Source organism: Oratosquilla oratoria, chromosome 37 (assembly GCF_046742065.1).
Source record: "Oratosquilla oratoria isolate Oo_2021 chromosome 37, ASM4674206v1, whole genome shotgun sequence".
NCBI lineage: Eukaryota > Metazoa > Arthropoda > Malacostraca > Stomatopoda > Squillidae > Oratosquilla > Oratosquilla oratoria.
The window spans coordinates 26,421,314-26,431,313 of NC_134813.1; the positions used below are offsets into that span (position 1 = coordinate 26,421,314).

A 10,000-nucleotide genomic window follows, 5' to 3' on the forward strand; every position below is an offset into this window, starting at 1 on the left:
CTTACTCAAATAAACATTCTGTTGCTGTTAAGTGGTAGCTTAGTGGAAGCAATAGTAATCAAGGTAAGTTAAATGATCGTGTTTAGTAGTCTTTAGATGCAAGTATGTTGTTTTTTATGGGTATGATGTGAACAGGTTACCTCCGTCGCTCACTGGTAGTGACTGAGAGCATTGACACACATTTGCCAAGCTTCAGCCATGTATTTTCCATTGCAACAACGTTTCACATCCGCATCAGTGTTTTGGATATGCGTATGATTTTATCTAACCATTTTACGACAATGGATGCTCAGTGCCACTTGATGTTTGACTCAGTCGCGACAGGGTGGTAAAGGAGGTGAATGAGAGGTTTGGAGGTGGGGAGGAGGTAGAGGTTAAGGTGTATGAACTAGTGAGTGGGCTACACGCTTGTAAACGAAATGTAGCGCTTGTAGTTGTATTTTGCAGGGGATACAGTATGATAGGATACTGTATAGGGAAGGAGAAGGTGATATAAGTGGTACGCAAGAGTTGCTAAGCGAAAAAGTAGCAGGTGGGTTTGTTTTGAATGTCGGGGGACATGTTGTGTTGTTGACATTTTACAGGAAACTACACATGCAGCAGCAGCAGCAGGTGTCTGACAGCAGGTACATCAGAGGTTAGGGCGTCGATAGTTGCGTGGGGGATTAGAAAGTACCCGAAAGTACAGTTAGTTGGAAGGGGGGTGTTACAGCATGGAATTTGATTGTTTGTGTGTTTAAGAAATACTTAACTTATATATATTGAAGTGTATGGTAATTGCATTGATGTCCAAAGTTATTTTCTTATTGTGACAGTAATTGCCACTGTACAGATTCTCAAAATAACTGTGTCGATAGGAATGTGAGGTTGTGTTGTAATTTGCTTTGTAATTGTCTGTAATGTTCTAAAGCAGATATAGGAAATGTGCACCAATATTATAATATATTGACAGTGTGAATATTTGTGTATTTTTATTTTCTGTACTATCAAGCAGATGTAAGTAATCCATGTTATACAATGTGTGTGTGGATTAAAAAGTGATATAATGTTAATAGTACCAGCTGTTTTAGCCAGGTGGCTAAATTGCTTGCAAGATAAGTGTACAATTTCATAGTAGTTGTTTATACAAGTGGAAGATATAAGGAGCTGATATGACAGTCATAATTGTCATTGCACAAATATCAAGAGATTGCACAATATGATTTAATACCACAAGTTACTGAAATGACACCATTGACATTCAGTTTTCCATGTCAGCAGTTTAGATCTGAAACTGTCAGTTTACCTAATTATTGATATGATTTAGAGTGAATATGAACCACAATTGTTTTAGAATTGTGTAAGAAATGTGAATGGGGTTACATCACAGAAGATGCATTTTATCAGTAATTCTCCAGTGTTTTTGAAGAAGTAAATCAGTTTGGAGTTGGGAATTTCCCTAAGCATTGACATTCACAATGGAAAATTCTTAACTAAAACACCTCATTATGAGATATATTTTGATGGCTGCCAGTAAGAAAGATCAGGGGCAATGGATTGATTGGTTTATTGTTGGTAAATAAATACATAAAAGTTGATGGCAAGCTAGCACATGTCATAAAGAATTGTAATGGGTCCCAGGACTTTACCCTGAAATACTCCATGTTTTCTCTCTCTCTCTCTCTCTCTCTCTCTCTCTCTCTCTCTCTCTCTCTCTCTCTCTCTCTCTCTCTCTCTCTCTCTCTCTCTCTCTCTTTCTCTCTCCCTCTCTCCTGTACATAATTCATCCATTCATCAAGAATCATTGCATTGTTCTCTGATCAACTTAGTTCTCAATTTTGTATGTTTGTCTACATTATGTAGTTGTCTCTTATAGTTTATAATCAGAATTTATAATATGGCTGTCTTGGAATACCTGACACAATTGGTGGCAGACCAAAAGGGTTTGTGAGAGGAAGAAGCCGGAATTAAACATGGGCAAAAATAAGGTGATGAGACGTATGTGATAATTGTGGTGTGTCGGATGTGGATCTGAAGGGTGTGAGACTTTAGGATACGGGAAGTTTTAAGTACGAGGATTACATGTGACAGTGAGTGGAGGAACATAAGAATAAAGGAGACTGCAAGAGACCATAAGGCCTACACTAGGCAGCTCCGTATCCATCACCATCTGTCGTCCCCATCCATAAAGTTGTCTAATTGTTTTTTAAAACAACTGATAGTTTTAGCGCTTACTACATGGTTACTAAGTTTATTCCAGTGATGGTGAATTATAGAGTAATGGAGGCAAGTAATTTAATCTTGCTTCAGGTCTGTAATAGGAGACACGAAGTTTCCAGATAATATTACCAAGTAGTGAAAAGGTATCAGGATTTTAGTTGCATCATGGTGGGCCTGACGACTCAACAATGGTCATAATACCATTTCTTCAGTAGATGATGAGGATATGGAGAAAGTAGATGTGAATGGAGTAAACTTTAGAGGCTGTAAATGAACAAAATTGATGTGGCCTGCGGGGATATTCTTGTCTGCCCCGTAAATTTTCAAGTGGATGATGAGGGGACTGTCATGTAATGAAGCCATGCTATGGAGGCACTGCATCTTGCCGTTTGACACAGAAATTTACCATTTACCTGTTTGTTATTTGACTTCCTGTGCATTTATTTATTTGATTTATATTATAATTTTTCTTTATTTATCATAAAAAATTTTTTTTGCATCTGACCTAGTTATGGACCAAAAGGTCTCCTGTAGGCATGCTCTGCCTTTGTAATCCTTTGACCCTTTATCCAAGAGGTACTCGGATGAGAAGGAGTGATGGTTTTGGGTGGGTATGGGTTGGGTGTCTTGTTTGATTTAGTAGTGCCCCTCCCAACCCCTCCTTAATAAGATTGTTGTTGAATGATCATTTTTGTGCTTTCCTTTTTCCTTTTGGACAATCTTGGGCCACCCTCTTACATGGAGAGAAAAGTCACAGAAGAATAAAATTGCCTGGATTTATCAAGGAAAATCTTGACTTCCATAACATGTTATGTCCCTGCAAGAGTGAGAGTGGTAATTAGAGCCATTTTATGTAATTCCTTCCATACAGGGTCATACCTGGAAGGTTTTTACTCATTCCTACCAGTGCTTGTTCATTATATTTTACATATTCATTGGTCAAATGTGAATATTCTCAACCAGAAAGTTAGCCAATCAGGAGTACCATGATGGGCCAATGAATCAATATTGGGATTGTTGAGACATACACGCACATGCATGAAACTACAGAATTGAAATTACCAAACCAGGGAGCAAGCTAATTGTAAGGCTAGATCAGGATCAGTTAAGACATACTGTACTGTGTAGTTCTTGTTTTGTTCTAGATAATGCTAAAATATTTCATTCAATAATATGGCACGCATTTACTGGTGTAGGGATTGTAGGGTGGAACTTGTCACAATGTTAAGATGTTTTCATCTCATGAAGGAATAGATGTTTCTTCCAGCCAAAGAGAATGTTTGGTATTAGAAATATTAACATTCTTACCTGATATGTGCTGCCGCACTTGTCAGTGAGGTAGTGAGACACCATTGTTCATGGCTTATAATCCTCTCAAGGTTTAAAAAAAATCAGGTAGTCTATTGATTACAACAGTGGGTGTTGAATTCCTGTGACCCAGTTTATCAAGTAGGAATGTTGGATAGCCTACCAGGTCAAAAGCCTCAGGGAAGCCAAAGAAGATTAATTCTAAAATGCACCAGTTGACGGATGAACAAGTACTTTGCAGTTGCAGGCACTGGATACAGACTGCAAGAAAAAGCTATTATCAGTATACAAACAACTCGCACTTAACTTTGCATGCACAGCATAGTAGCATCCAGCATTTAAGTTGCATATTTTTCCATCACCTTGTGATGAGTTACCATTTAGTCATTTATGGTTTCTGGGAGGATGTTACTACACTTTTCATGGGAATTTTCATTCCAGTGAATCATTCATGCTGTAGTCTCAGTTATCTCTTGGAGGAGGCTCGTGGCCTCGCGATAGTCCAGCTATGGCCGCTGGGTTTTCAAGACCATTTTTTTTAGTTTATCTCCTTAAGATGGTTTAAGAAGGAAATAGGCAAAACCTGGTTTACCAAGAGGATGGTTAATAAATGGAATTGACTGAGTAACCATGTAGTGAGATCTGAAACAGTTGGTTGTTTGAGAAGATAGATGTGGATGTACTGTGTCTTGCTGCATTGCCTCAGACCGGTGGCAGCGGGGGGGGGGGGATGCAGGGACGATCTGTCATCTATGAGGAGCCAAGAAAAGAATGAGGGAGAGGTGGAGTATGTGGGGATGAAATGGGTGGGAGTGAATTTGTGCCTTGAACTTTTGGCTACCTTGCTTGTAAGGGGGAAAAAGCCATTGGTATATGTATGTATGGATAGGAATGACATGTGATAAGGGACATGGAACTGCCCGTTGTAGGCCATATGGCCTCTTACAGCCACTAACATTCTTGTATTCTTACGGTGAAGAAGACATGTAATTTAATCTCATCACTGACACGCCAAAACAAACCACCACCAATGCTTGTCACCACAATGCAGTCAGATATTTATTCAAACCAAGACATTTGTTATCGACTGAAGACTTTATGAGGAGCTGTAAATGCCAACACCTTTTCTCAAGAAATTAAAGTAAGATTGGAAGGTAGCAAGATGACTCAGGTGATATAACAGATGACATTTGACCTATAATGGGAATTGAACCCAAGAACTTGTAATGAGTCATCGTTAACTGTCATGGTAAGGTTGAAGTTTCAGATCCAGGTGGATAGGTCACATACTGTTAACCTCACATGATTGGTCAGGTAATAAACTGAATCCGTTTTGTTCTGATTTAAGATTTTGAGCAGAAGGGCAGAGTAGGATCTTGGTCAATCAATACCCCATTTTGTTGTGAGTCTTGGAAGTGTAAAGAAATGTCTAGTATTAGGTAGACACTTCTGCAGTGTTCAAAATTGAACATTGTATTGTCTCTCTCTCTCTCACACACTCCTTCCCTGCAGTATAAGGACTGGTAGAGGAGTTTGCACCTTTATTGTTTGAAGAATTAAAAGTGACCAACAAATGCCACCAGTTGGTAGTTCTGTGAGTTGGACATCAAAGAAGTTTATCTCTGTGCTTTCGTCTTCGGAGCCTCTCGCTTCCATCACCATCACCTGGACAGAGGTGTAGCCCCAAGTGGCTGATACTTGGTCACAAAATCCTGCCCAAGTTCTTCATAAACTTTGTTTTTCTTTCGCCTTTTCATGTAAGAGCTGATGATCAGCAACTGCTCCTCTCCTCATCTTACTATATAACCTGATGCCCTAGAAGCAATCCTAGACCAATACATCTATTTGGATTTTTTTTTTCCCCACCATGGTCTTGATCACGTGTTGGACTCGCGATCGGCAGCTATTACCCTCCTGGAAGAGCTCAGAGCTCATATGACCACTCTATGGTTGCTGTGACCTTACACACACACATACACCAAACTCCCCACCCACAAGAGTTGGAGTAATGATTCACAGCACAGCGATACTGAAATTTCAGCCCTGGGCAGGATTTAAACCCTGACCTCCATAGTGGTGGTCGCAAATGCTAACACTGTGTTGTTAAGTCATGTAGGGGGGGGGTATATGTAGTGTATGTTTCCAGGTATCCATAATGATGCAAGGTGATATCATGAATATTTGGAATGTAACATAGGAATCAAAATACATTTACATGTGGTGATTCACTTGGGCCACAGGTGTTGTATGTTTTTAATTAGTGTGGGAAGCTCGGTAGTTACATATTTGATCTACTGATGTATGGTTTATGATTTCCCAATGTTTATCATACTGTGTATCAGTTTAAAATACTGAACTTTTAATATACCCCAATATTCTTTTAATTACATTGATTTAGAATTTTATTAGTAATTGCACTGTGTTGCACTTTCAGATTTGTTTTCTTGATCAGAAATTAATTTTAAATTTCATATAGCATCATGTTTCCATCAATTATCCATTAATTAAACATGCCTGATCTATGCAGTTGAATGCTTTTGATATCAAATCCTCTTGTATGCATCAAAATACTATTACATACTCAGTCTTTAGTCTTTCATTTTATGGTGTACAATATTATAGAATAAAATAAAAAGGTAAATACATGAGCTTTCTCCTTTTCTTGACAGGTATAAATTTCCGCATATTGATTTACAAACTGTTTTAGTTCTTAGGTGAAAAAGTGACAAAGAGGGGAGGTTTGGTAGAAATTAATATAAATCTTGACCCCAGTCTGGATATCAAGTGCCAGCCCCTTAGGGTTGCACTATCAGGTGGAGGTGAGGGTATTGGGATGGGTTGGAGATGATTCTATCCAACGACCTTGCAGGACCTCCACTGTCGGGTACCTGTCTTTGGTCCCACTTGTTATAAGAAACTTGTCATTGTAAGTGAAACAATACATAATTGATCTGCTTCAGTAGATAATGGCTTGCAGGTGAAAGGTCTGCATTCCATAATTGTAAATACCACTTCCATCAGGTGTTCCTTCCATTGTCAAATGTATAGATTGCTGATGCTTCTGTTCTGAAACCGTTCAGACCTAGCGGTTCTTCCGTCACCTCCTCTCCCACCCTCTACTTCTTCTCAACCTCCTCCACCAAATTTTCCTCCTCCTCCTCCTTTTTCCCATACCTCTTTGTTCACACAAGGTATTGACTGCACAAGTTTTTTCCTGCTGGTACTTTTCGGACTTTAATGACATCCCTGAAGACCTGTCATACAACATTTTTTTATGATTTGAGACTTTATGATTTTAGACTTATCTGTACTCAAATATCCCTCCTATCTGGTGCTCTTCTTCAGTCTCTCTTTTACTACCTCCATGACTCCTCTTCTCAGTGCAATATTGTCACTAAGGTTAGATATGATGTTACAAAAGAAATGTTAAAATATTCCACCTCTTCCTCATCCTCCTCTCAGTACAATATTGTCACTGTGTTGAGGTTAGATGTGATGTTACAAAAGAAATGTTAAAATATCCCACCTCTTCCTCATCCTCCTCTCAGCACAATATTGTCACTGTGTTGAGGTTAGATGTGTTATTACAAAAGAAATGTTAAAATATTCCACCTCTTCCTCATCATCTTCATCTTCTTCAGGTAGGATTTTTTCTTTTCTTTTTCATGGCAAGTTAGACTTGGTGTATCTAACTAATTGTAGTATACAGGATAAGAATTACACTTACAGGGTTCTGTCTTTGTTTCCATTGGTAAAATTTAACTTTAGATTGTTTTTATTTTACTGTACTAGTTCTTCTTCATGGATCATTGCATCTGTATGGAAAATATATTTCAAAATCTTGAAACATCTTGTCTTTGGTTTCTTTTCATGGTCTGTTATCTTGGCTTCCACACAAAAAATCCTTTGTCAGTTGTGTCCACACCTTTTGTAGTTCTGAGGTACCTGTATGTGTTGGTCATGTAAAACAGACAATGAAGCAGTCCATTTACAAAACCTGTCAACCTCCTCACCTCCGTCAGGAGGTGCGGACACTGTCTCGGGATTGGGCCTAAGATTTCTCCCTCCCTATCAACTTCATCTGCATTTCTTGCACCTTTTTGCACATGGGATGATGACAATTTGCAACTGCTCCGCTTTCAGCTCATGGCATAGAGCAGGTCCTACACCAGTGCAACATTGACAACAGTCCCAAAATTTCTTCCCAGGGAGATCTGTGGGGGAGCCCAGGGACCACAAGAACCATTCCCAGCCATTGTGGGGCCGCAGAGTTTCTATCTAGGGGAACTCGGCAACAATTCTTATTATGGCTATCGTATCACAGCTCTTGTTCCGTCTCATGTCAGCAAATCCTACTAGCTGCATCCCTCCATTTAGATGTCCTATCCTTCATAATTATCCGTATTGATCAGTTCTTCAGGATGTCCTTCATCAGGTCCATCAGGTTGATGTGAAGTCCTGTTTAGAGCTGCAATATTGGAAATCCGAAAGTTATGGCAATGATGAATAAGGTTCATTAGAGTTAATCACAACTGTTACAACCCCATTTGAGCTTACCCTGTGGTGGCATAAACTTACCCTGGTTCATAAGACTAAAGAATTTTGCTTGAGCTGAATAAAATCACCTGAGTGCATTTTGAGTGGAGTAATATATGATCCAGATGTTGGTGAAAGGATGACTATTTTTGTTTTTGTTTTATTTCATTTTTTCTTTATATATATATATATATATATATATATATATATATATATACACATAGATACATTATGTATATTTGTGTGTGTATATATATATATTGTAGGGAGTTCCTTCAACTAAATCGAATCATGTGGCTGTAACCAAAGGAAAATACATAAATCTAAATTGATTTATATAAGAAAAAAAATTAAGACTAGTCATTCTATTACCATGATAAATCAATGTTGAGAACTTTGTTTAAGACTAGGATATATTACCAGATTTGCTACATTTTATCACCTACTATATGACAAGACTTATTTTTAGTGTAAAGTTCTTGGAGTGATCAATGAAAATAAAATACAGTGGGCAAGATGCAGGGATGAGCCATCATCCAGGAGAAACCAAGGAAAGAGAGAGGGAGGGGGTGGGAGTGGATTTTATGCCTTAAGGAGGAGAAAGCCATTGGTATATATATATATATATATATATATATATATATATATATATATATATATATATATATATATATATATATATATATATATACTGTATATGTATGTATGCTTACTAAACCAAAGAGTATTAGAATTAAAAGAGTGTGATATTGGGTAGTTTAAAAAAATCAATAGATGATTATCATACAGAATTGTCTGGTAGTGATAGAGTTAAACAATGATACTGTAGATTTTTTCAGCTAAAAAAAATGTAGACCTGGATTTGATTCCAGCTGCTACCAGTGGTAACTTGACAGTCAGAGCATTGTGGCTGAAGGTATCGGATATTGTCTCGAGTATTTAGAACCTACTGGAAATGTCTCTTTCGTTTTCGACAGGAAGTGACTAACCACCAATTTGGGGTTTGTAATAATAGGTTCTTTGTCTAGTCTTCAGAAGGCGGTAGCTAGGGAAATATGAAAGAAAGATATACAATTAGTATGAAGCACTCAGGGTAGGGTTTAACAAATAGAAGCATCAACCATATCAAGGGCATGTAACCTGAGTTCCCCCACTTTCCCCATCACATTTTATGTACCCATCACTACCTCATATATACTTGTACTTTAACTTGTAAGCATTCTGCTGAAGAGGACTACAGATAGTAGTCGAAATATACAGTTTTCCTGTACTTCCGATATTATTTCTCCGATAGTGGGTTTATAGTGAACATTTACAAATGTGTTATAACATACCAATTTCCAAATAGAAGCATGTGATATTCCCAGTGGACCAGAATTACAAGGCATCAGTTAAACACTCTTCAAAGTATAAGCATGTTGGCTGCTTCGTAGGTAATATTTTAAATAATTACTAGAACATTTGTTTTCTGGAGGTAAAACTTCTAAGAAACTAGACAACAAAGATAAAATAAAGATCTAAACAGAAAAAAAAAGCTAGGCACCAGGATGCAGGAATCGGTGTCATTTTATCAATAGTGTTGTCGTTGAACACGTAAGCTCAGATTGGTGTCATTAGTTACTATTTCTAGCTAATAACCTTGAATAATCTAAATTTGATTGCAGGCAAACACTTCACAAGGACTGCCAAGCCAAACTCCCTTTCAAACGTAAAGCGATTGTAACAATAGAGTGCCTTTATCACTTAATAGACAGAGGGATTGAAATGAATGGAGGGGTAGGGAGAGGTAGTGAGTGATTTTGTATATTAATTTCATGGTTTTATTTGACACACCATGGTTCTTTGCTATACATGGACAATAAGAGAATATGATCAGAGATGATTTTCATTTTAAAACTGTAGCGATAGCCTTGAATATGTACTGTGTATCCTTATCTCGTATATCCTAGATATTCTT

General features: G+C 37.8%; 1 protein-coding gene across 7 annotated transcripts in view; it reads left to right on the forward strand.

The window, feature by feature from the left end:
* PKD (serine/threonine-protein kinase D3) overlaps positions 1-10,000 on the forward strand; it is a 457,736-nt gene that overhangs the window by 81 nt on the left and 447,655 nt on the right. For 6 of the 7 annotated variants that reach the window (XM_076175327.1, XM_076175329.1, XM_076175333.1 and 3 more), the window contains exon 1: positions 1-63. This exon is cut by the window's left edge and continues 81 nt beyond it. The gene's annotated coding sequence lies outside the window, so the exon portion shown is untranslated. Of the gene's footprint in view, positions 64-422; positions 533-10,000 lie in introns of those variants that run through there. The other variant, XM_076175328.1, reaches the window with a different exon arrangement.